Source organism: Gorilla gorilla, chromosome 1 (genome assembly GCF_029281585.2).
Source record: "Gorilla gorilla gorilla isolate KB3781 chromosome 1, NHGRI_mGorGor1-v2.1_pri, whole genome shotgun sequence".
Taxonomy (NCBI): Eukaryota; Metazoa; Chordata; class Mammalia; order Primates; family Hominidae; genus Gorilla; species Gorilla gorilla.
In genome coordinates this window covers 190,482,909-190,508,752 of record NC_073224.2, presented here as the reverse complement: position 1 = coordinate 190,508,752, position 25,844 = coordinate 190,482,909, and the positions used below count along the sequence as shown (strand labels likewise).

General features: G+C 36.3%; 1 protein-coding gene and 2 long non-coding RNA genes across 8 annotated transcripts in view; 1 reads left to right on the top strand and 2 right to left on the bottom strand.

Moving 5' to 3' along the window:
• Positions 1 to 23,795, bottom strand: part of LOC109024566 (uncharacterized) — a 103,714-nt gene extending 79,919 nt beyond the window's left edge. The window contains exons 1-2 of the long non-coding RNA XR_002004061.2: positions 23,678 to 23,795; positions 21,481 to 21,688 (exon numbers count right to left, since the gene is read on the bottom strand). This is a non-coding gene — a long non-coding RNA (uncharacterized lncRNA). The remainder of the gene's footprint in view (positions 1 to 21,480; positions 21,689 to 23,677) is intronic.
• Positions 1 to 25,844, bottom strand: part of LOC101147269 (AGBL carboxypeptidase 4) — a 1,515,476-nt gene that overhangs the window by 942,743 nt on the left and 546,889 nt on the right. The window lies entirely within an intron of this gene.
• Positions 1 to 25,844, top strand: part of LOC129524047 (uncharacterized) — a 68,041-nt gene that overhangs the window by 479 nt on the left and 41,718 nt on the right. The window contains exon 2 of the long non-coding RNA XR_008667694.1: positions 26 to 362. This is a non-coding gene — a long non-coding RNA (uncharacterized lncRNA). The remainder of the gene's footprint in view (positions 1 to 25; positions 363 to 25,844) is intronic.

Here is a 25,844-nt window from a genome sequence, read left to right as displayed (position 1 = left end):
TCTCTCTCTCCCCACTTGATTTCAGATTCTGTGTTTATGTTGGCTTCCTTCTCCCCGTCTCCTTCATGATGAAAGAGAAACAACTGTCAGCAGGGTTCCATTCTATATGGCTTATACTTCAAAGAGAAAGAGAAACTTGTCTCTCCCCGATTCAGAATGAAGTCTCAGCAGATGATTTTTACTGATTGCTCTAGCATGGATAACTTGACATCACTTTATTTATCACTGTGGCCAGGAGAAGTAGGGACCATAATAGGTCAGGCCAAGGTCAAATGGAAATCTCTGTGTTAGGAGGGGTAGAATACCACAACTGAAAATCTCATCAGAACCACACGGCATGAGCAAGGCACCAATCCACAAAGGTAAGAAGATATTACCAGAAGGGAGAAAAGAATGTTGGCAAACTAAAACAACAGATGTCCTGTATAAATGGTATTTATGGTGAAGATTATTTAAACTTAAATGGGAATTTGAAATAGAACATATTTAAGACTGAGGTAGAACAATTAAGATGAATGCTATTTAAGATTTGGTTGGGACATGTAAGACGGAAAATAACTAAGACAGGTGGGGACTTAAATTCGGGTAATTTTAAATATATGATTAATACTTAAGGGATAAGAATACTATTTAAGACTGAAGTATGTTAATTAATACAAGTATATATGAAACCGGTAACTATTTACAATGAGTTATTAATAAAAGGATAAATAATGTTTATAAAATAATTGAAAACTGAATAAATGTAAAATGAATTTATTAAGTCTCTTCAAAGGTGAATTACTAAATTGTGATATACATATATAGACATAAATACTATAAACCTGATGATATATATAATATCTCCATTTTATAGATGAGTAAACTGAGGTTCAGATTAAGGAAATAAAATGACTAAACTTATACATGTAGTAAGTACCTGAAGTAGAATTTAAACCTGGTACTACTTGACTCCAAAGCTCATTCTCTGAGATACTGTGTTACATGAGAGTATTTTAAATGGAAGATATTTATAATTGAGAAGATTTTTTGACAGGGAGGAGTGGTCACAGTGATATCTGAGATATAATTAAGTCACTTAAGATGGAGGGAATTATTTGATTGATATGAGATTTTTAAAATGTGAAATGCCTAAAGCCTCACTTGCTAGCTGAAATTGGAACATGTGTGTCCATCTCAGAAGGCATATTCCCTCAGAGGCTGTGGATAGGGCAGAGGAGGCAGGAAGGGCCCATACTTTCTTTAAAATACATAATGTGACATTATGAGAAGCAGCTGTATTTTCTGAGGGACAGGAGACTAAAATTGGTATGGGATCCCCAGATAACTTTTCTGGGAGGTGGCCATTGACTATAGAGATTGCCTGCCACAAGCCCATAGACACAGGTACAAGAGGTTGTATGGTGGTTTTTCTTGGAAAAACCAACCTATACTTTTTAAATTTCTGGATATATTTCCGGTTTCATCTACTCATTCCCAGAGGGTCACTTTCTCAGTTTAGTATTTTACACCCTTCAAAATCTTGTAGACAGCTTCATCCTCATTATTCATAACACAGCCTCATCTCTTAGTCAAACTGTTCATCACAGGCTTTTTGCACTACATCTTTCACAGCACAAATCTGAAATTATACTTCAGAGATTGAGGGAGCACTTCAGAATCATGTGGGAATGTTGACTATAGGCAATGCCACAGAATCTACTCCCAGCAAACGGGCCACCTTACCTGGCTGCCAGGTAGACCTGCCAACACACACGAAATATTTCTTGGAAAAATCATCTTCCACTAATGCCTTTGGTTTCAATTTTTAAATATTTGATGTAAAAATGTTTCTTTATCTTGGCTAGAAACCCCTTCTCAATTTAGGATTCTCTGGAGAGAACAATCAAGGGAAAAGAGACGAGTTTAGAAAAATCTAAGATCTCTATTTAAATCCTGGCTCTACCCAGGCTCTGATATGAAGCTAGGAATAGAAGTATAAAAGTCATCAGTTTATAAATAATCACTAAAGCCATAGCACAAGATAAACACACTCATAAAAAGAGATAAAGTGAGAAGAGCAGAGGGCTCAGAACAGAACTCTTAGGAATACCAATATTTAAAAGCTGAGCAGAGTTGGAAGAGCTCAACATAGGAAATAGTAGACAAAGCTCTAGATTGACTACAAAGCCTTGCACAAGTGGCTATAGTTCCCATAGTTGGAGAGATTAATCAAAATTCTCTCAGGTATTTCAGAAATGTCTGATGGGGTCATTCATTTATTCATTCAACATACAGTTTTGGGAATCTGCAGAAAGCAACAAAATGCAAAATGAACAACATCTTCAAATTCATTGTGTAACTATTATTTCAAAAAGAAGTTTTCAAAGGAATAGTCTAATTTGGCTGCCACCATAAAGTGAAAATATTTGGCTCAATTCTTTTAGGAGAAAGATGATGGAATTTATGTAACTTAGGAATAATCTGCAAGGAAAAAAATGGAACTTTCAGTAAATCTGCCTGATTCCAAGTTTGCTCTATAAAAAACAAATCTCCAAGTCTCAACAGGGCATACTCAGCTGCAAAGCCATCTGTATTCGTTTTCCATTGCTGTGTAACAAATTACCATAAACTTAGCAGTTTAAAATAACAGTCATTTATTAGTTCCCAGTTCTATAGGTCAGAAATTTGGCATGATATGACTGGATTCTCTACTCAGAGTATCACAAAGATGAAATCAAGATATCAGCTGGGCTGGAGGCTCTAGAAGAAAAAAAATTCTGCTTCCAAGCACATTCTTGTTATTAGCAGAATTTAGTTCCTCGTGCTTGTAGAATGGAAGTACTCATTTCCTTACTGTTTGCCAGATATTTGACTCTCTTAGAGGTCACCCAAATTTCTTGCTTCATGAATCTGCCCATCTTCAAGCCAATAACAGCATGCTACATCCTTCTTGTGGCGCTTTGAATCTCTGACTTTCTCCATCTTTGACTTCCAGACCCAAATCTAAAGGACTCATGTGATTAGGTTAGGCACACCTAGATAATATTCCTATTCAAGCATAATTGATTTGAGACCTTTTTGATGTTTGCAAAAATCAATTTTGCCATATAACCCAAAATAATCACAGAGAGTGATTTATCATCATATTCACAAATTCTACCCACACTCAAGGAAAGGAAATTATAAAGGAAGTATATACCACGGGAGAGGAGGGAGAGTCTTTTGGGAGCATCTTAGAATTCGGCCTACCACACTGCCCTAAAGTAGCAAACACCAGGGCAGTCATACATTCAAAATTCACCTCAGGCACATCTGCCTTTTATGAAGTCCTTTTTGACCACCCCACCTCCAAACCCTGGTAGGAATAATTATTTCCAACTTTTGTTAAAACATGTGTAACCCTTTAGTACACTGACTTATTTACACAATTGTATTCGTTTATGGACTAGGGTCTCCTCAGGGGCAGAGATTGAGTCTGATTTGCTACTATACCTTCAGTGCTGATTATAAGAATTGGTACAGAACAGGTGTTCAAAGACAATTGTAGAGTAAAGGAAAAAATTACCTCACCCATTGGGGAACCTGAATACTGCTGTTTTTAGAAAGAAAAAAAATAGAACTACATTTGGTAGAGAAGGTTAGGATGGCTGAACAAGTGAGTGCAAAAAAGTATTGAGATCCATACATATACAATATTAGACAGAACTTTGGATCACATCCTCTTTTTTTCTCTCCTTTTGCCCAATACTAACCATTCACCCAATGTTCTGGATTCCAGTCGGTCCAGTTTCCACCAGGACCTCCCTCTATCTAATTGTATACCCTCTCTCCCACAATTTTCAATTACATGACCTCCACTGGTTCCTTCACAGCAGTATTAAAACGTTCGGATTTCTCTTCAGCCCAAATCTGTTTGATTACACTTCTGGCTCAAGGCAGAGTCCATTTCCTCCATCCCAGCTAACACCGTTTTACTATACTTATCTGGACTAATTGGTGTCCCTGTCCCCAGTCTTGCCCTACTCCAATCCATACTTCATATCAATGCTAGAGTGAATTGGAAAATATTAATAAGGATATCATCCTGTGCTTAAAACTCTTTAATATATTCCCATCACTTAGTGGGTCAAGGTCAAACTCCTTAATAAGGCATTTGAAACCTTGTCGAATCTGTGTTTCTGGGATATTTTCTGTTATTTTCCCATCAGTCACTCCTTCTCCCACCCCCACCTGATGATTACATGGGGGTTCAATAGTCTCTGAGCACACAGTACATGCTTTTACCATCTTCTACATATTTCTCATTTTCTACATTTTTATATTACCATCTTCTATATCTTTCTCATTTCATCTACCTGAGATGTTCTGCCCTGATACTCTAATAGACAGAATTAATTGTTGTTACTTCATTCTTATGACTCTTATTTTAGCACTTCTCACATAAAACATGTTTCCTCTTCTGACTATGAGCTCTCTGACTATAGACTAAAGATTAGTTCCCAGAAAAAACAGGACAAGGATCCCCTAAAGGAATTATCATTCACGCCTTCATTCCTTTCCCAAGAGTTTTCTGAGTGTCTTTTCTGTGTGAGGCACTGTGCTGTGTGTGTGTAGGAGACATAGGGGAAAGCCCTGCTAAGGTGGTCATTGGCAGGCACTTATTTTTACCATCCCTTCTGCCACTAATATAGTCAGGCACATAGTAGATGCTCATGCCAGAAAAATATAGTTTAAAATGAATTAGTTCTTCCATTGTTATGTGTGTATCCACAGCATCTATCAGTGAACCAGGCAAGGGGAAGTGCTTAATAAATGTTTATGAATGAAAGGCAAATGACTGATCCTACACAGATGGAATGAGGTGACTAAGGTCATGCCACCAAACAAAACTTCTTCTTCTTCTAAAGGGGTATTAACCATACAATGTCACCATTCATTAACAAATTCTTTAAGATCTGATTTTTAAATAGTGTTATATCCTTGCTAAGCCATTAACAATGGGAAAATAAAACTGTTAAATTCCAATCAGAAGTTTGCAAATATTATGCCACAAATATCGTCTATAATGACTCTTTCACAGACAGCAGATGTACCACAGATTTAATAGAACTACCCAGCTACCAAGTTATGGTATGATGTGGCACCTGGCAAAGACACTTTTCCAGAAATCTTCCTAAATAAGAGCCTCAGCCCTCTCTACTCAACCCTACTTCATCCCCTTCAATCAACTTTAGCTAAAAGCAAGGAAAACAATAAAATAAATACAATAGAATCTTTCTCATGCTCTCAAGGCAATAAAGTTAATGATATGTTGCTATTAAAATTTCTCATTTTCTTTTATGTCAGAGTTTGACCATAAATGAAACAATGAAAAAAGTTACAGCCTCCTCAAATGTGCCCAATCAGATAAAGAACATTTAATTAATATAACTTGATAGAAGGTTTAAAAATTTCTCAAACCTTTTACATAGAATCAGAGAGGAGGTAATGAATATTAAACTCAGAGCCATGTATTTTACAGATAACAGAATCAATTGGGACCTATGAGAAGACAGCTTTTTCCAATATTATAAAATAAATGGAAGGCAGATCTAAGCAACAGGCCAAGTGTCCTGCCTCTCACATTGATTCCTTTCAGCTTTCTAAATTTCTAAATTCTGGTAATAGAACATGACCAGTCCATGGGCATTCCAAAATTCATTAGTGATTTTAAAATTTATCCGGAGCTATTTATTCCAGTACCCCCATTCAAAGCAGCCAGCATGGAGGAATAATTTGAGAAAAAAAACTAAATCCTAAAATGCAGGTTTCTTGAAGCTGCTGGAGATGTGAAATTCAGGAGATGGAATTTTTAAGGAAAAACTACAACTTGTGACAGAAGGCAAAGAAAGCTTAACAATCAGACAACGATATTCCATAACCTGAGGAAAAAGAAGGGAACAAGCAGAGCATTGAGATGGCAAACAGAAACAAAATAAACTCCTGGAGAAGTTGTTCAATTGCACAGATACTATTTATGGTTCCCCAAGTTTACTGAATGAAGTTAAAAGGAAGCTGACTCCAAGTCAGTGCTGGGAAGTACCTTCATACCAAGAGCGGCCAAATGTGGAACAGGCTTCCTTGTGAAGTCAGGATTTCCCTATAATTGAAGATAACCAGGCAGAGGCTGGGCAATACAGAGGAGATTCTATGTGGTGCTAAAGGCTTTATGAATATATTCTATGCTTTCCTGTATTCTTTTCAACTTTGAGATTCTGTTCTTCCATGGTAGAAGTTTAACACTAAGAGAAAATTTGGGCTGGGATTGAGGAGTTTTCTTGAGTCCTTCAAATTATACTACATAATTAACTGCCTACATTGTCCCTTCAAATGAACTCAATTTCAATTCATTAAGTACTTAAGGGAGTATGTACAATATTTTCTGAATGCTAGGGTGAGGGTTGATAAGGGTTACAGAAGTGAGTATAACGTGGTCCTTGTCATTAGGGAAGTCTGAGTCTCATAAGTCTCATAAGTTAGTGTCCAGCTACACAATAGAGACCAGTGTGGTTGTTCTATATACATGATGTTACTAAAGCCACAGTAACTTGCTAAAATAGTATGGCATGCCTTAATAAGTATGAATTTACTATCTTGCTATGCAAACATTTATAATCATATTCACCAAGTTTATTGAATTGTTTCTCTGGGCTGGACTCTGAACTAAGATATTTTCTATCACTATCAACCCTCTATAGTAGGTAATATTATTACTCTATTTTAAAGAGAGGTTAAGTAACTTTTCCTAGATCATCTAGCTAAAAGGTGGTTACAAACACAGGCAGCCTGATATCAAAGCTTTTGTGCTTAATCACTGCTTAGTCACTGCATTTACCTCCAAATCTATGTACATATGTATGTATGTATGAAAAGTATGTATATATGTTACCTGATGTCATGAAGTACAGAGAGGAGAGCACAGAATTCAGACATAGGCAAAATTAAGTGTCTGTTCAAACTTCTCTACTTAGTATTTCTGTGACCTTGAGAAAATCAAGTAATATCTCTTACTTTGGATTACCTCATCTATAAAGCTGGGGTGAAAATATTTGTCTAACAGTTAAAATGAAATGGCATTTTAAAAAGCACTTTGTAAAATATATAGCACTATAGAAATTAGTTATTGTTATTTTGGCTGATCATAATTTTACCACCTTAATTCTAGCACTCTCTCTAGATTCTCTTAAATTCAACATCTAACATAAATCCCAAACTGAACAATTTCCTTACCATCTCCATTGCTTCTCCTCTAGTCCAGGTTACTATCTTTTCTTTCATAGAATGCTGAAACAGTCCCCAAATTGACCTCTCTATGCTACTGTTGTCCCACTTACAGTGCATTATAAATCAGCTTATGTCTAGCTTCACATTATGTTTAGAGGAAAATCCACATTCCTTGCTATGGCCTAAAAGTCTTCATATTATCTAGCCATCTCTTATATTCTTATCTGCCAGTCTCTTATACCTCATCTCCTGCTACCTTCCCTTTGCTCATTGTGTTCAACCACACTTACCTCACTGTTTTTGAACACATCAAACTTTTACCTCCCAAGGTCTTGGTACTGGCTATACTCTCTGCATACATTCTTTCTAAAATAGTTCCCTTTCCCTTACTTAACCAGTTATTATTTCTACCTTACTTTTTCTTTTCTTTGCAGCATTGTCTATAGATAATGAGGGCAAGAACTTTGATTTATTCACTACTACATCTCCAACTTCCAAGAGAGCCTACTGGCTAACATTCAAATCACACATTATCAATCAATCAAAGTAAAGATAAAAATACTGGAGTCCTGCTTTTCTTTTAAATGAGCTTCCCGCCCTTTCTGCTCACACCTTCATCTTCCAAGTCTTTAATTTGGAAGTCAGCTCAGTAAGCACCAGATAGTGTTGAGTGAGTGTTGAAACTCAGGCTAGGGATACTCCCTTCATCTTGGAGAGGAACTCTCTGAAAATCAGGCCTAGAAATAGAATTTAAACAGAGCCTTGTCAGGCCTTCTTTACTTCCTGCAAACCTACATTTGATAAGGATTTTAGACCATGAATCATTGTATGCACGAACAGCTGCAAGGCCCTCTGGCCATCCATTTCTAGAGGTTCAAGAGGCTCTTTGAGAGCCTTTGTTTAATGAAGCATATTTTACTTTTGATTTATTACAACTACCCCAAGTGTCCTGGCTTGAAATTTTAAGGCATTAGAGTCAGTTATTACATTATAAGTAGTTTCCATCATTTATTTATTTATTTTTCCTGTGTGAGGCAATTTATTTATTTATTTTAAATTTATTTTTTATTTCAACAGGTTTCTGGTAACACATGGTGTTTGCTTATATGAATGTTATTGAGTGGCAATTTCTGAGATTTTGGTGCACCCATCACCCAAGCATTGTACACTGTATCCAATGTGGAGTCTTTTATCCCTCGCCCCCCTCCTACCCTTTTCCTCTGAGCCCCGAAGTCCATTGTATCAGTTTTATGCCTTTGCATCCTCATAACTTAGCTCCCAATTATGAGCAAGAACATACGATGTTTGGTTTTCCATTCCTGAGTTACTTCAGTTAGAATAATAGTCTCCAATTCCATCTGGTTTGCTGTGAATACCACTATTTTGTTTCTTTTTATGGCTGAGTAATATTCCATGCTATATATATATATACCACATTTTCTTTATCCACTCATTGATTGATGAGCATTTGGGCTGGTTCCATATTTCTGCAATTGCAAATTATGCTCTATAAACATGCATGTGCAAGTATCATTTTCTTATTATGACTTCTCTTCCTCTGGGTAGATACCTAGTAGTGGGATTGCTGGATCATACGGTAAACTTACTTTTAGTTCTTTAAGTTCTTTAACACTGTTTTCCACAGTGGTTGTGCTAGTTTACATTCCCAACTACAGTGTAAAAGTGTCCCCTTTTCACCACATCCATGTCAACATCTATTATTTTTTGATTTTTTGATTATGGCCATTCTTGCAGGAGTGAGATAGTATCGCATTGTGGTTTTGACCTGCATTTCCCTGATAATTGATGAGGTTGAGCATTTTTCCATATGCTCATTAACCATTTGTATATCTTCTTTTGAGAATTGTCTATTCATTACCTCAGCCCAGATTGTTTTTGTTCTTGCTGATTTGTTTGAATTCTATGTATATTCTGGATATTAGTCCTTTGTTGGATGTACAGACTGTGAACATTTTCTCCCACTCTCTGAGTTGTCTGTTAACTCTGCTGATTATTTCTTTTGCTGTGCAGAAGCTTTTAAGTTTAATTAGGTTCCATCTTTTTATCTTTGTTTTTGTTGCATTTGCTTTTGGGTTCTTGGTCACAAAATCTTTGCCTAAGTCACTGTCTAGAAGGGTTTTTCTGATGTTATCTTCCAAAATTTTTATAGTTTCAGGTCTTAGATTTAAGTCTTTGATCCATGTTTAGTTTATTTTTGTACAAGGTGAGACATAAGGATCCAGTTTCATTCTTCTCAAGTGGCTTGCCAATTATCCCAGCACCATTTGTTGAATAGGGTGTCCTTTCCCCACTTTATGTTTTTGTTTGCTTTGCCAAAGATAAATTGACGGTAAGTATTTGGTTTTATTTCTAGCTTCTCTGTTCTGTACCATTGATCTGTGTGCCTATTTTTATACCTCTACCATGCTGTTTTGGTGACTATGACCTTATAGTTTAGGGTGAAGTCAGGTAAAGTGATGCCTCCAGATTTGTTTTTTTTGCTTAGTCTTGTTTTCGGCTCGTTTTTGGCTCCATATGAATTTTAGGATTGTTTTTACGGGTTCTGTGAATAATGATGGTAGAATTTTGATGGAAATTGCATTGAATTGTAGATTGCTTTTGGCAGTATGGTCTCTTTCACAATATTGATTGTACCCATCAATTAGCATGGAATGTGTTTCCACTTGTTTGTGTCATCTATGACTTTTTTCAGCAGTGTTTTGTAATTTTCCTTACAGAGGTCTTTCACCTCCTTGTTTAGGTATATTCCTAAGTATTTTATTTTATTTTTTGCTATTGTTAAAGGGGTTGAATTTTTAATTTAATTCTCAGCTTGGTCACTGTTGGTGTATAGCAGTGCTACTAATTTGTGTGCGCTAATTTGGTATCCTGAAACTTTACTGAATTCATTTATCAGGTCTAGGTGTTTTCTTAGATGAGTCTTTAGGATTTTCTAGGTATACAATCATATTATCAGCAAGCAGTGACAATCTGACTTCCTCTTTACTGATCTGGATGCCTTTTACTTCCTTCTCTTGTGTGATTGCTCTGACTAGGACATCCAGTGCTTTGCTGAATAGAAGTGGTGAAGGTGGGCATCCTTGTCTTGTTCCAGTTCTCAGGGAGAATGCTTTCAATTTTTCCCTGTTCAGTACAATGCTAGCTGTGTGTTTGTCATGAATGGCTCTTATTACCTTAAGGTATGTCCTTTCTATGTCGATTTTGCTGAGGGATGCTGGATTTAATCATAAAGGGATGGTGGATTTTGTCAAATGCTTTTTCTGTGTCTATTGAGATGATCAGGTGATTTTTGTTTTTAATTGTGTTAATGTGGTGTATCACATTTATTGACTTGCAGATGTGAAACCATCCCTGCATCCCTGGTATGAAAGCCACTTGATCATGGAGGATTATCTTTTTGATGTGCTGTTGGATTCGGTTAGCAAATATTTTGTTGAGGATTTTTGAATCTATGTTCATCAGGGATATTGGCTCCTTCCTTCCTTCCTTCCTCTTTTCTTTCTTTCTCTTTCTTTCCTTTTCTTTTCTTTCTTGTTAATTGCTTCTCTCGTTTTTGTATTAGGGTGATACTGGCTTCATAGAATGATTTAAGAAGCATTTTCTCTTTCTCTAGCCTGTGGAATAGTGTCAATAGGATTGGTACCAATTCTTATTTGAATGTCTGATAGAATTCAGCTGTGAATCTATCTGGTCCTGAACTTCTTTTGGTTTGGCAATTTTTAAATTACCATTTCAATCTCGCTACTTGTAATTGGTCTATTCAGAGTTTCTATATCTTCCTGGTTTAATCTAGGAGGGTTGTATATTTCCAGGAATTTATCTATCTTCTCTAGGTTTTCTAGTTTATGTACATAAAAGTGTGCATAGTAGCCTTTAATAATCTTTTTTATTTCTGTTGTATCAGTAGTAGTATCTCCCATTTCATTTCTAACTGAGCTTTTGTATTTCTGCTGTATCAGTAGTAGTATCTCCCATTTCGTTTCTAACTGAGATTTTTTTTGGATCTTCTCTCTTCTTTTCTTGGTTAATCTTGCTAGGTCTACCAATTTCATTATCTTTTCAAAGAACCAGCTTTTTGTCTCATTTATTTTTTGTATTTTTTGTTTGTTTCCTTCAATTTCATTTAGTTCTGCTCTGATCTTTGTTCTTTTCTTCTGCTGGCTTTGGGTTTGGATTGTTCTTATTTCCCCAGTTCTGTGAGATGTGACCTTAGAAAGTCTATTTGTGCTCTTTCAGACTTTTTGATGTAGGTATTTATTGCTATGAATAGTTCTCTTGGCACTGCTTTTGCTATATCCCAGAGGTTTTGATAGGTTGTGTCACTATTATCTTTCAATTCAAATAATTTTTTAAATTTCCATCTTGATTTTATGGTTGACCCAGTGATCATGCAGGAGCAGGTTACTTATCCAATTTTATTGCACTGTGGTCTGAGTGAGTACTTGATACAATTTTGATTTTCTTAAATTTACTGAGACTTGTTTTGTGCCCTATCATATGGTCCATCTTGGAGTATGTTTCACGTGCTGATTAATAGAATGTGTATTCTGCACTTGTTAGGTAGAATGTTCTGTAAATATCTGTTAAGTCCATTTGTTTCTTTGTTGACTTTCTGTCTTGATGACCTATATAGTGCTGTCAGTGGAGTATTAAAGTTCCCCACTATTACGGTGTTGCTATCTACCTCATTTCTTAGGTCTAGTAGTAATTATTTTATAAATTTGAGAGCTCTAGTGTTAGGTGCATATGTATTTAGGATTGTGATATTTTCCTTTTGGGTTAGTCCTTTTATCGTTATATGATGTCCCTCTTTGCCTTCTTTAACTACTGTTGTTTTCAAGTTTTTTTGTCTAAGAATAGCTATCCCTGCTCACATTTGATATCCATTTACATGGAATATCTTTTTCTAGCCCTTTTCCTTAGATTTATGTGAGTCCTCATGTGTTAGGTGAGTCTCGTGAAGATAGTGGAAACTTGGTTGGTGAATTCTTATCCGTTTTGCCATTTTGTATTGGCATTTTAATTGAAGCATGTAGGCCACTTACATTCAATGTTAGGATTGAGATGTGAGGTGCTATTCTATTCATCATGCTATTTGTTGCCCAAATACCTTGTTTTTTTCTTTTCATTGTGTTATTATTATATAGGTCCTGTGAGATTCATGCTTTAAGGAGGTTCTATTTTGGTGTATTTTGAGGATTTGTTTCAAGACTTAGAGTTCTTTTTAGCATTTCTTGTAGTGCTGTCTTGGTAGTGGTGAATACTCTCAGCATCTGTTTATCTAGAAGACTGTATCTTTCCTTCATTTATGAAGCTTAGTTTCACTGCATACAAAATTCTTGGCTAATAATTGTTTTGTTTTAGGAGGCTAAAAATAGGACCCCAATCCGTTCTAGCTTGCAGGGTTTCTGCTGAGAAATCTGCTGTTAATCTGACAGGTTTTCCTTTGTAGGGTACCTGACGTTTTTGTCTCATAGCTCTTAAGATTCTTTCCTTCATCTTGACTTTAGATAGCCTGATGACTATGTGCCTAGGTGATGATGTTTTTGCAACAAATATCCCAGGCGTTCTTTGAGCTTCTTGTATTTGGATGTCTAGATCTCTAGCAAGGCTGGGGAAGTTTTCCTTGATTATTCCCTCAAATATAATGTTTTCCAGACTTTTAGATTTCTCTTCTTCCTCAAGAACATCAATTATTCTTAGGTTTGGATGCTTAACATAGTCCCAAACTTCTTGCAGGCTTTGTTCATTTAAAATTCTTTTTTTGTCTTTGATGGACTGGATTAATTAAAAAGGCTTGTCTTCAAGCTTTGAAGTTTTTCTTCTGCTTGTTTGATTCTATTGCTGAGAATTTCCAGGGTATTTTGCATTTCTCTAAGTGTCTCCTTGATTTCCGGAAGTTGTGATTTTTTTTTTATTTATGCGATCTATTTCACTGAAGAATTTTCCTTTCTTTTTTTTTTATTATACTTTAAGTTCTGGGGTACATGTGCACCACATCTGCCATGATGGTTTGCTATACCCATCAACTCTTCATTTACATTAGGTATTTCTCCTAATGCTATCCCTCCCCCAGCCACCCACCCCACCAACAGGCCCCAGTGTGTGATGTTCCCCTCCCTGTGTCCATGTGTTCTCATTGTTCAACTCCCACTTATAAGTGAGAACATGCGGTGTTTGGTTTTCTCTTCTTGTGTTACTTTGCTGAGAAGGATGGTTTCCAGTTTCATCCAAGTCCCTGCAAACAACATAAACTCATCCTTTTTTGTGGCTCCATAGTATTCCATTATGTATACGTGTCACATTTTCTTTATCCAGTCTATCATCGATGGGCATTTGGGTTGGTTCCAAGACTTTGCTATTGTGAACAATGCTGCAATAAACATACATGTGCATGTGTCTTTATAGTAGAATGATTTATAATACTTTGGGTATATACCCAGTAATGGGATTGCTGGGTCAAATGGTATTTCTAGTTCTAGATCCTTGAGGAATCACCACACCGTCTTCCACAGTATTAGCTGTGTGACTTTGTACTAGTCATTTTCTGTTTTTGAGTCTCAATTTCCTTGTCTATATAATCAGGCATTTGGGCTAGATGAATGCTAAGGCTATTTCCAGTTCAAACATTCAATGATAATAGCTCATTGAAGGCAGAGACTACTTCTTTATTCATCTTTGTATCTTCACTGCCTGGTAGGTAGCATGTATTAAGTATTTATTTACTGTGCATTTGAACTAAACGTAAGTATAGAACTGTAAAGCAGAGAGAATAGAAAAGAAGCACCATCTTAATATAACTTAGGGAGATAGAATCAATAAGACTTGGTGACAGATCGGTAAGAGAGTGAGGAACCACACTGACCACACTGAAATGAAATACAGACCAGCTGACCAGACTCCAGCAAGATGAACCATCAGTGACTAAATAACTGTTGGTATATCCTTAGAAAAATAAGCTTAAATAATTTGGGCTATTTATTATGGAGAAGAGAATTCTCAAAGGGAAATGGATCAGCTGCCACAAGCTCTTCATTCAAAAAATAGCTTAAAGCTTGGATTAAAAGCATTAAAGACTATTTCATGTCACTTTGGAATATCCCAATTTTTCTGATGTTACAGGGTTACAAATGTTGAAGTCATGGGCTTTGGCTATATTGGTTCTAAGAGAGGAGGACATAATGTTACTTAGAACTGAGAAAGACCTGATAACCTGATAATTATAATTTCAGAACTTAAGTGAGTGATAGTCTGTTGGAGAATTTTTGTGCTGTTTTTCATGTCAAGGACATCTGGGACATATAAACCTCAAGATCCCCAAGATATTTTGGAGGTTTATGGCAATAAGTTTATTTGAAATGGACTATTCTGAGATATCTAGGTAAAATAAAGACTAGGGAGATCATTTATTCTAATCCTGTCATTTGACTAATAAGAAAATGGGGAAAGTTGTCTAAGGTTACACATTGAGTTAATGGCAGAGCTGCTATTGAATAAGTTAAAAAGAAAGGAAACTAATGTTCTTTGAACTTCCATGGGCCAGGACCTTTACATGTATTATCTCAATTAATGCAATATACATAGGACATAGGTGTAATAGCTTCATTTTATAGATGGAAAAATAGATGTAGTTATTTGCTTGCCCACGGTTGTATTAAGTTTCAGAGTCAGGATTGGACCCCAAATTGACTTGACTCTAGCCCATGCCTGACACTCTGCTACCTTGCCATTATTATGGAGAACATATATACCCTGGTTTTCCAGAGACAGTCCTAGTTTATGCAAGTTATCCAGGAATAATTATCAATAGTACTCTTCCACTTAAAAATTTCAGGTTTGGAAGATAAATTGTATGACCGACCAACATTTTACTATGAATAGAAAAATGTAAAGCACTGCTCCCTCTCTTTCAAAGAAAATTTAGGGACCCAGCAGCTTACTGCCCATAAAGCCTCCTTGTATTACTCATGGATCTTCAGAGAAAACTGGGTCTCTTTTAAGATAAAAAGGATGTTCCTTCTCATCTGCTACTTTCTGAGGCTTTCTCTCATACACAAGTTAAAGGTTATCAGTAAAGAAAGACATTCGTTAGAAAAGGAGATGGGGAGTAATTAAGCTGGGAAAGGGATTCTGTGTAACCTAATTCTGAGATAATAAGTAACTCACAAACAAGGGGAGAGCCACATATTAATTTAAAGAGCACTGGCACAGAAAACTCTGGGAAGATTAATGATGACATTGAATCAAAACCTCATTTCAACTGAGTGTGCTCAGAGTATAAATAACATCTGAATAACACTACATTTACTAAGTAGTTTCATTTGTTCATGCGTTCATTCATCCTATTCTGTGCTGAGCCTAAGCTAAGTACTATAACTTCCTGAGGGCAGAGGCTGTGGGTTGGTCTTATTTCCAGCATCTGGTACAGTGACTGCTGCCTAATAGGTCCACAATAAACACATGTTGATTAATTTGAGTGAATACAAAGATGACTGAGAGACAGTCTAAAGCATTTAGACTGTGTAATAGAAGAGAAAGACAAACAAAATCAGAGAATATAATGTCCTGAGTACATAACAGAGGGAAACTATGGAACTCTGCAAAACTGAGAAGGCAACTAAGATAGCATAGAAAGTAGGGGTCAGAATAAACTTCCTGTAGGAGCTGACACGTGGGCTGAATTTTGAAATACCGCTTGGCAATATATATACTCTCACTTGATTATGCTTAGACCCAAATAGAGATTATTACTATTTTACAGAGAAAGAAACTAAGTCCCAGGGAGGCTTGCCCAATGTTACACTATATTCACATTAATTTATTTACTCCTTCTTTATCTGTGAAGAAGTCACAAGATGAGGGTAGGAACTTTGGCGAGGATTACAAATAACGGAGGAAGCCTTTGTGATATTTTGGAATTAAAGAAGAGATTCTAGTTCTGAGTACACCTTCTTTGATTCTGGAGAACAAGGAGAAACAAAACCAAGCCCAAAATGAAGAAAGCTTTAAGAGAAAAACGCAAAGGCGACTTTAACATTGCATTAGTGTGTTCTTTTGTTTTTAGATCAGACATTGTTGAGAACTTACTGGAAACACAGAGATGGAATACAATATGTCTCATTTCAAAGAGCCCAATCTCTAGTGAGATAACACAGGCACATATCAGCAGAGGAGGAAAAGAAGGGCTGATACCCAAGCCACGAATAGAAAAAAAAATCATTTGCCTGTGTGGAAATTCTCAGTAGCTTGAACATAGTAGGTCAAGCATGTCAGTAAATGGAAACATGGGAGGAAGGCTGTGGGCTCCATGATGAGAGAGACTATGACAAAACTGATGCTTGTATCACACCCCCACCAAACAACTACCATCCTCTACTCCTCTCCTGGTACCTAGCTCAAGACCAGGTACTGGATAGGTTTCTATTAAGCCTTTCTGAATGAACAAACAAATGAATGAATAACAAGTAACATGCACTTCCCTCACAAAGAACACTGGCATTTTAAGACCAGCCTTTGATGCCTTAAACCAAACAAAGTAGAATGTCAGGCCCTGGGTGAGGTACATACACTGTGGAGCTATTTTGAGAAAATATAATACCTATTCTGTCATTTCATGTAGGGAAACAATAATCTCCCAACCCTGACTGTATTCCCTACCCTACCCCTTCACACACACACACACACACACACACACGCAGACATGTCAGCTGATTCTGGGCGCCAAGAATTATGGACCATTCTTACTGGATTCCTATACTTTCTATACTAACGGACCTTAGGCAGGTCACTTTCCCTCTTAGAGCCTGTGTCCTCATTTGTAAAACTGTCAGAATAAGAGCTGCCTTACCTACCCTGCCAGACTACTGTGGGGCTCACAGGAGATAAGGAGCTTTAAAGTGATATAGAATCTGTCCTCTCCCTATCTCCTCCATATCAACAAATGCGACCATCTTTTATATATCCCCAGTGCCTTAGGCACAGAGATTGCTCCTTGAATTTTTGTCAAATGAATGAAAGTAAACATTATTATTCTAAGCTTTCAGGAGAAAGACAAAAGGAATTCAGCAGCCCAATGTAGGTAATACAAGCATTCCTAAGAAGCACTTTGCTGACAAACTAAAGGGAATGGAGCCCACATATAAAGAGGTGGTTTGGTAATAAATCACACATTTGCATAAGCTGTGAATCATTCTGTATAATTAGAACAAATAGTTTACCTATAAATCAAGGCTGTGACATCTGTGAAAGTCTGATGTTTATTCCCCTCAAAACACCAAATTATACTGAGAAGATAACAAATGATCTTTCTCTGGGAAGAAAGGTTGAAGAAGGCATCTTAAGGGAGAAAGATTGCTAAATCAAATGGTTTAGATGAAAGTAAAAGAGTCTTGAGATGATTCCCAATGACTCATTTTATTGCTTCAGAACTATATACCTGGGCGTGGCAAGGCCCATGGTAGAGTAGCACTTTGTGCCTTAGAATGTAATTTCACAGCAATCCCAGGTTCATATATATCTGAATCATTTCAATTATTGGATCAATAGTGGCTTTCCAATGATCTGGCTGTTTACCTGTATGATAACATTCTAAAAATTCCTCACGGGTTTGGCCTTCATTAGTGTTAATTCAGGACTTCATCCTTTCCAATCTATGTTCTTGAGAATCATTTTATAGAATTTGGGTTCCCCAAAAATAAGCTACTACCATTCATAGGCAGTACAGAAAACAGAAAGTGTCTAAAGGAGCATCTTTTTCACAGGAATCAAGATTTGACTGAAACAAGTCAAAGAAGAGAATAGGAATTAAAATCCAACGGATCAAAATGCAACCTCATTACTTTTATCTCTTGCCAGGTTTTGTTAACCAGCATCAGAGGGAAAATCGACATAGGCAATGAATGGGCCTTGCTCTAAAAAGGCCCTTCCATCTGGTGCAGTGCCGAAACCATCAGCCCTGTCATTAAAATGCAATTGCCATCCCCTGCCACAATCCCAGGATGGCCATTTTATCTGCATGAGATATAGAGGGGAAATCACAATTTTTTTACACTTTTCTGGCTCCATTAAGTTTATTCTCCTTCTATTAATTAATCTAACTACACTAGGGGCTCCTTCTTACTCTGAAAACCAGGGTGGCACAAACCACACATGGGATATCTGAAGCAGCATGAATTTTTAAAACTGGGTTCATGTCCTCGTTACAGAAAGACTTAATTACTTCTGACTAAATCTGTAATTAAAATATATCACTGGAGCAGATTCACCTGCATGTGTAGGTGTTGGCATGCACACCCCTGTGATGGGCAAAGATGAATCATCCAGAGATAGTGTGCAGAGAAGGAAATTTTACTCAGTGGCAAGATAATTCTAAGAGAAGTTCAAAATTAAAGTCAGAGAAAAAAATCTGATGACATACAGGAGTAATCCCATTAAATCTTAAGAAAATTATATCATACCCAATAGCTAATCATGACAAAAAGGGATGTGCTAGGGTGGAAGGAAACTAAGGTAGGAGGTGACAGGGAATTGGGGTTGAATTGGGAAGGCAGCCAAAGGTAAAAGTCAACCATGACTTCTCTACCATGAAGGTGAGTCAAGGTTGTAGTTAGAAAGACAGTGTGAGCAAGTTAGAAAGTGTGAGTAGTTAGAAAGACAATGTGAGCCAGAAATAGAACTATAAATAGTATGCAATCTTGGGTATCTGCTTTATGTGTTGTTTAGAAAGTGTTATGTGGCTAGACATGAAAGATCAAATGAGCTATTCCAGCCTGGAGTATTGTAAGAAATAAAAACTACTAAATTGTCAGATAGAAGAGGTTCAATATTTGTTCTCATACACATAATTTGTCTCTAGCTTGGGTAAGTCCCTTCCTCTTTAGGCCTGTTTCCTCATCTGTAAAATAGGGGCAGTAATTATCTATCTCATGCACCAAGACACTATGTGCATCTATACAACTGTGAGGGCACCATCCACGTCAACTATGAGCAATGCAGGACTACTGTGTGGTCTATGGCCTGAGAAGGGAAGGGTCTTTATTGCACTAGAAAACTCTGTGTAAGTACATTACATTTTTAGTTTGCACGACCTTAAGCCATATACTGTCATTTGTTATGAGTTTCCTTAAGATTAAAATTAAGGTGTTGGACTTCACGATTTCTTAAGGTCTTGTTCAATTCTAATATTTAAAAGTATTACAGTTTATTCACACATTTGACTAAAATTCAAGTAGGACCTAAGACAAGTGCAGAAAATTAAAAAATAGTTGAAATATGTTCCTTTCCTTTAAGAGTTCCCATTTGGGTGGACTTTATGCTAACTATATAAAGTCCTTCTAGGTAAGACATTTCATGCTTTTTAACTGTATTTTCTTAGGCCCTGATATTCAAGTGCAATTATCAAATTATAGCACTGTAAAACATTAAGCTAATAAGACTAAACAATTGCAAATTTTAAATGACATTTAAAATTAGGCAAAATCTTATCTTTAGACAAATAAAATTGCAGTTGATCCTTCAACAACATAGGTTTGAAATGCATGGGTCCACTTATACACAGATTGTTTTTGATCAAATGCAGATGTGGGACTTGAGTATGTAAGGATTTTGGTACACATAAGGTCCTGAAACCAATCCATGAAATATAGTGAAAAGTAACTGCATTTGGAATGTCTTTGGATTATTTTAATATGAAATACTGAACTGGAATTCAGAACGACCAATTCTAGTCCTGGATTAACTGCTAGTCACTTGAGAGCTTAAGCCATTTGGTCTCTCAGAGTATCAGCTCCCAGATTTGTATCATAATCCTGAAGGATACAATCCCAAATGCCGTAATCCTGAATGTTGAAATTCTGAAAGATCAAAGTCCCCCAAAATACAAATCCCTAAATTCTAAAATCCCTAACATCTAAAATCTTGAAAATCACAATCACAGGATAATTTGCCTCATGTCAGTCCAGCTCTTATGGATTATCCCTATGCAATTGCCCACAATCTATTCCTGTAATACACATTCTCATGTCAAATTTTCTTTGCCGTTCGTTTAGTTTTCTTCACTATTTTCAAATTTCAGCATTTTTTTTTTGCAATTCACTATGCTATGTATTTCATCTTCACATCATTTCCAATACCGAAGGAATAAATTGTGTGGAGACCTTTAGAGAGTTCTAATTTGTTTTATGCATTTTTTGCAAATTTGACTCCATGAAAGTGCATTATCACAATATTGACTTTGTATATAAGCATTGTGTGTGTATATAAAAATGTCGAAATTTCCTCAGTAAATGAAGAAATGCCCTTTTTGTACACGTACATTTGTGAAAGATAAAATTTCTCAAGATCTCAGCTCTTTGGATGACTACGTACACAGTGGTGACCCATTGTAGTTTTTGATCTGTCTCATCAAACGACTTAGGTTGTTTGTCATGGTATTTCAGATGACCACATTATAAAGCTGGGTACACACAATTACCAACCACAGTGATGCATGTTTATACATTTCCCTTTTCACCTATTTCTTTATGCATAGGATTCATCTGCTCATAACTGTTACAATGATGTGACTGTTGTTAGTATACTTGTTTATGCTTGCAAAAACACATATGTTATTACTGCCCATTTTATTGTTAAGATATCCTATGAAATGTTTTGTCATGTTTTTATGTTTCTCAAATGTCCTATGAAATGTAGGGAAATATCTTTTAAATTTTTTTAAAATTATTTTTTCCAGTATTATATTTCAATCTTTTGAGATTTCAACATTTGGGATTATGGTGTTTAGGACTGTATCTTTCAGGATTATGATCAGCTCCTTCAGCCTCCTTCCAATCAAATAAGAGATTGGGCCAACTAAGATTATCTCTGAGCTTAAAGCTTTAGGGATTCATATTTTAGTTAGTGCATTATCAAATTATTTAAAATAATTGCACTGCAAATACATACACTTTGGTATGTTTTGCATTTTACCAAATACAAGTGGTAGTATACATTTATACCAAAGATGACCAAACTCTTTCTGACATCTCATAAGACAACCCTAAGTCCCATAAATAGTTGATGATTCTTGCTAAACCAGATAAAGTTTGTAAAATGAAATTTACAGAAAGTTAAAATTATCATTGAACCAGTTCTTTCAAATTCCTTCATAATAATTTTGATTTAAGCTGCTGCTAAGAAGCTGAACTCACTGATTTAAATTTTGCTATGTGTTCTCACCTCCATTCACTGCTTTCTTACTAAATAAGTATTTTGCATCCATTTTATCTTTTAATTTCATCTTCGGTTAAGCAGATTGGCTGAAGCACAGAGTCTATGTAAGAGAGGAATACGAGACAGGACTGGATATAGAATCCTAACCCTGACACTTCCTAATAGTGTGTCCTCGGGTAAATGATTCAATATCCCCTAGTCTCAGTCTCTCTACCTGTAAAATTAGAATAATAACAGTCACTCCACAGAATTATTTTAAAAATTAAAAGTTATATACAGAGAATTTCAAGTACAATGTCTAAAATGTAGTAGGTATTCTAAAATGTATTTTCTTCTCACTGTACCCCATCTATAACATCATCCACAGATGAAACACTTTTCCAGAAAACAGAATTTATTTAATCAGGAAATTTTGTCTTAGATATAATAGTATTAAAACAATATCTATATCAAATGTATACTATAGATTTCTTGAAATAATATGTCAGATTATACTCGCTCCATACATTCAACAAAAAGACTTAGAAGTTCCAGGCAATGCTACCCTTGTAAAATATTCCTATAAGATATCCACTATTTGAGAGAGAGAATAGGAGAAACTAATTTACTATCCGTTTCTCTATATCTTTGACCTCTAAACAATAAGATAGATACCAAAACATAATATACTTAGGTTTTATTAGCTTAACTACTATTAGAAGTGTCATTACCAAATAGGTTATGTGTTAGGAGGTGGAACTTGACTCTGGAGGCAGAGCTAGGACACCAGACCAAACTGAGGACTAGCTAAAACAGGGAATGGGTGGAAGTAGCTTTCCATAAGACACGCCCACCACTATGCCCTGTCAGTTTACCATTGCCATGGCAACACCCAGAAGTTACTACCCCTTCCCATGGCAATAATCTGACGACCTGGAGGTTATCACCCTATTTCAATAAATTTCGGCATAATCTGCCCCTTAATTTGCATACAATTGAAGTGGGTATAAATATGACTGCAGACATGCCTTTGAGCTGCTACTCTAGGCAACTGCTTATGGGGCAGCCTTGCTCTGCAAGGAGCAATACCTCTGCTGCTGCTGTACCTGCAGCTTCAATAAAAGTTGCTGTCTAACACTACTGGCTCACTCTTAAATTCCTTCCTGGGCAAAACCAAAAACCCTCTTCAGCTAAGCTCCAATGTGGGGGCTTGCCTGCCCTGCCTTAGTTAAGATTTTAGCTTTTATAGATGCTCTGTGTAAGAAATGCTCACCTATAAGAAATAATCTAATATCTTTGAAAAATCTCAGTTTAAAGATATTATGAATTTAACCAAAGCCTCTCTCTACAAGGAATACACATAACAATCTCTCCTAAAATGTAGGTCCAGGAAAAACTTTCCAGTCAACAGATTTGCTTCCTTTTATGAAACAAAAGCAATAATATAAGTCATTATGTTATTTTTGCTTTGGTATCAAGGAAGCTTAAAGGTATATCTAGTGTTTTATTTAAACACTAGATTTTTGTCCCCATGAGTACCTCCACAATCTCATTTACACTGCATTCAGAATCTTCCAAAATTTTTTTTTTGTTTTTGTTTTCAGTCTTAACTTCTCAAATATTCAGGATCCTGCTTCTAGGAAGATGGAGCACATGTATGTTTCCCTAATTCTCTTGCAGGGTAAAACTAAAACTCTTGGACTTTATATACAACAACAAACATAGTAAGACTCCTAAAGGTGGAGGGAAGCAGCAGACTAACTAGGGACCTTGGGACCCAGAGAATGACATGGCGGTCAGTTCCATGGGTTTTCTTTTTGCCTCAAAGATGCAAGAATGGGTACTACAGAAACCAAAACTCCTGAAATGCCAGTAGGTACAAACAAACAAAAGCCAACAAAAATCTGTTCCCTAGACAAAGGATCGGGAAAGAGGCAGCCCAACAAGACAAGAAACTCTTAGAAAATAAATTTTCTACTATAGCCAACACCACAGAAAAAAAACTGTGACCCTATTCTACTCACAGGAACAAAAGCTAGTGAGTTGTCTAGACTTTCACCCTCTCCATACTGTAACAATGTGTCCCAACCCCACCATCAGAGTGGTGTCAGAGATGGCCAAGTAAGAAGCTGAGACCTTCATTCCTGCTGGGTAGCAATGAGCCTCCACCTACACCACTATGGTGTCAGTAGAGGAAATGTGGGGTACCAGAACTTTTACTCACCTCAGAAGAAATGAGGATCCCCTCCTTGCTTGTGTAGTGTCAGAATAGTCTTGTGGAAAATCGTAATTTTTACCACAGCCCAGAACCCTGCCCAGCAGTAACAAGGGACCCCTTCTGTTGCAGCTGTCAAGTGGGGAACTTGTAATTCTACTCCCATCTGCAATAAGGTGGCAACATCCTCTTTCTTTCAGAGTATTTATTGTCTGCAGAAGTCAATCAAGACATATTATTTAAGTCTGATGTGGAGTCTCATAATCTAATACACAAAATGGTCAAGTTTTACTAGGAAACCACATATACCAAGAACTAGGAATATCTTAAATGAAATGAGAAAAATGTAATTAGTAGATATGAACACAGATATGGCAGATATTTAGAATTATCTGGCAAAGATTTTAAAGTAGCCATCATAAAAATGCTTTATTAAGCAAATATAAACAAGCTTGAAACAAAAAAATAAAGAATCCCCTCAGAAAAATTAAGTCTCAGAAAAGAATATAAAAAGGGACAGCTCCTGTAGAAAACAGTATTGTGGTTCCTCGAAAAGTTAAAAATAGAAATACCAGATTATCCAGCAATTCCACTTCTCAGTATATACTGAAAATAATTCAAAGTTGAGTCCTGAAGAATATGTGTTTTGCTTTGTTTTGTTTAGTTTTTGGATTATTATTTTCATTAATTTTATTTTAGATTCAGGGGTACATGTGCAGGTTTGTTACACGGGTATATTGTGTGATGCTGAGTATTGGGTTTCTAACAATTCTGTCACCCAAGTAGTGAACATAGTACCCAGTAGGTAGTTTTTCAGCCAATGCCTCATGCCTTTCCTCCCTCCTTCTGGAATCCCCAGTGTTTATTGTTCCCATCTTTGTGTCCATGTGTACCGTATGTTTTACTCCCATTTATAAGTGAGAACATATGGTATTTGGTTTTCTGTTCCTGCATTAATTCGCTTAGGATAGTGGCCTCCAGGTGCATCCATGTTGCGGCAAAGAACATTATTTCACCCTTTTTATGGCTCTTGTATATGTATCCTATTTTCTTTATCCAATCCACCATTGATAAGCATCTAGGTTGATTCCATGTCATTGCTATGGTGAATAGTGCTGAGATAATCATGCAAATGCATGTATTTTTTGGTAAAATGATTTATTTTCCTTTGGGTATATACCCAGTAATGAGATTCCTAAGTCGAATGACTGTTCTCTTTTAAGAAATCTCCAAACTGCTTCCCACAGGGGCTGAACTAATTTACATTCACGCCAACAGTGTATAAGTGTTCCTTTTCTTCACAACCTCACCAACATCTGTTATGTTTTGACTTTTTAATAATAGCCATTCTGACTGGTATGAGATGGTACCTCATTGTGGTTTTGATTTGTATCTGTTTGATGATCAGTGAGGTTGAGCATTTTTTCATGTTTGTTGACTACTTGTATGTCTTCTGAGAAGTGTCTGCTCATGTCCTTTGCCTATTTTTAAATAGAGATGTTTGGTTTTTGCTTGTTGATTTAAGTTCCTTATAGATTCTGGATACTAGACCTCTGTCAGTTTGCAAATAAAATTTTTCTTATTCTGTAGGTTGTCTGTTTGCTCTCTTGATAGTTTATTTTGCTGTGAAGACACTGTTTAGTTTAATTAGGTCCCACTTGTCAATTTTTGTCTTTGTTGCTATTGCTTTTAAGGATTTAGTCATATTCTTTGCATAGATCAATGTCTAGAAGAGTATTTCCTGGATTTTCTTCTAGTATTTTTATAGTTTTAGGTTTTACACATTAGTCTTTAATCCATTTTTAGTTAATTTTTGTATGTAGTGAAAGGCAAGGGTCCAATTTCACTCTGCTGTATGTGGTTAGCGAGTTTTCCCAGAAGCACTTGCTGAATAGGGTATCCTTTCCCAGTTGTTTATTTTTGTAAACTTTGTTGAATATCAGTTGGCTGTATGTGGGCAGGTTTATTTCAGAGGTCTCTATTCGGTTATGTTGATCTGTGTCTACATTTGTACCAGTACCATGTCATTTTGTTTAAAACTGCAGCCTTGTAGCATAGTTTGAAGTCAGGTAACATGATGATTCCAGCTTTATGCTTTTTGCTTAGGACTTCCTTGGCTATTTGGGCTCTTTTAGTTCCATATGAACTTTATGATCATTTTTTCTAATTATGTGAA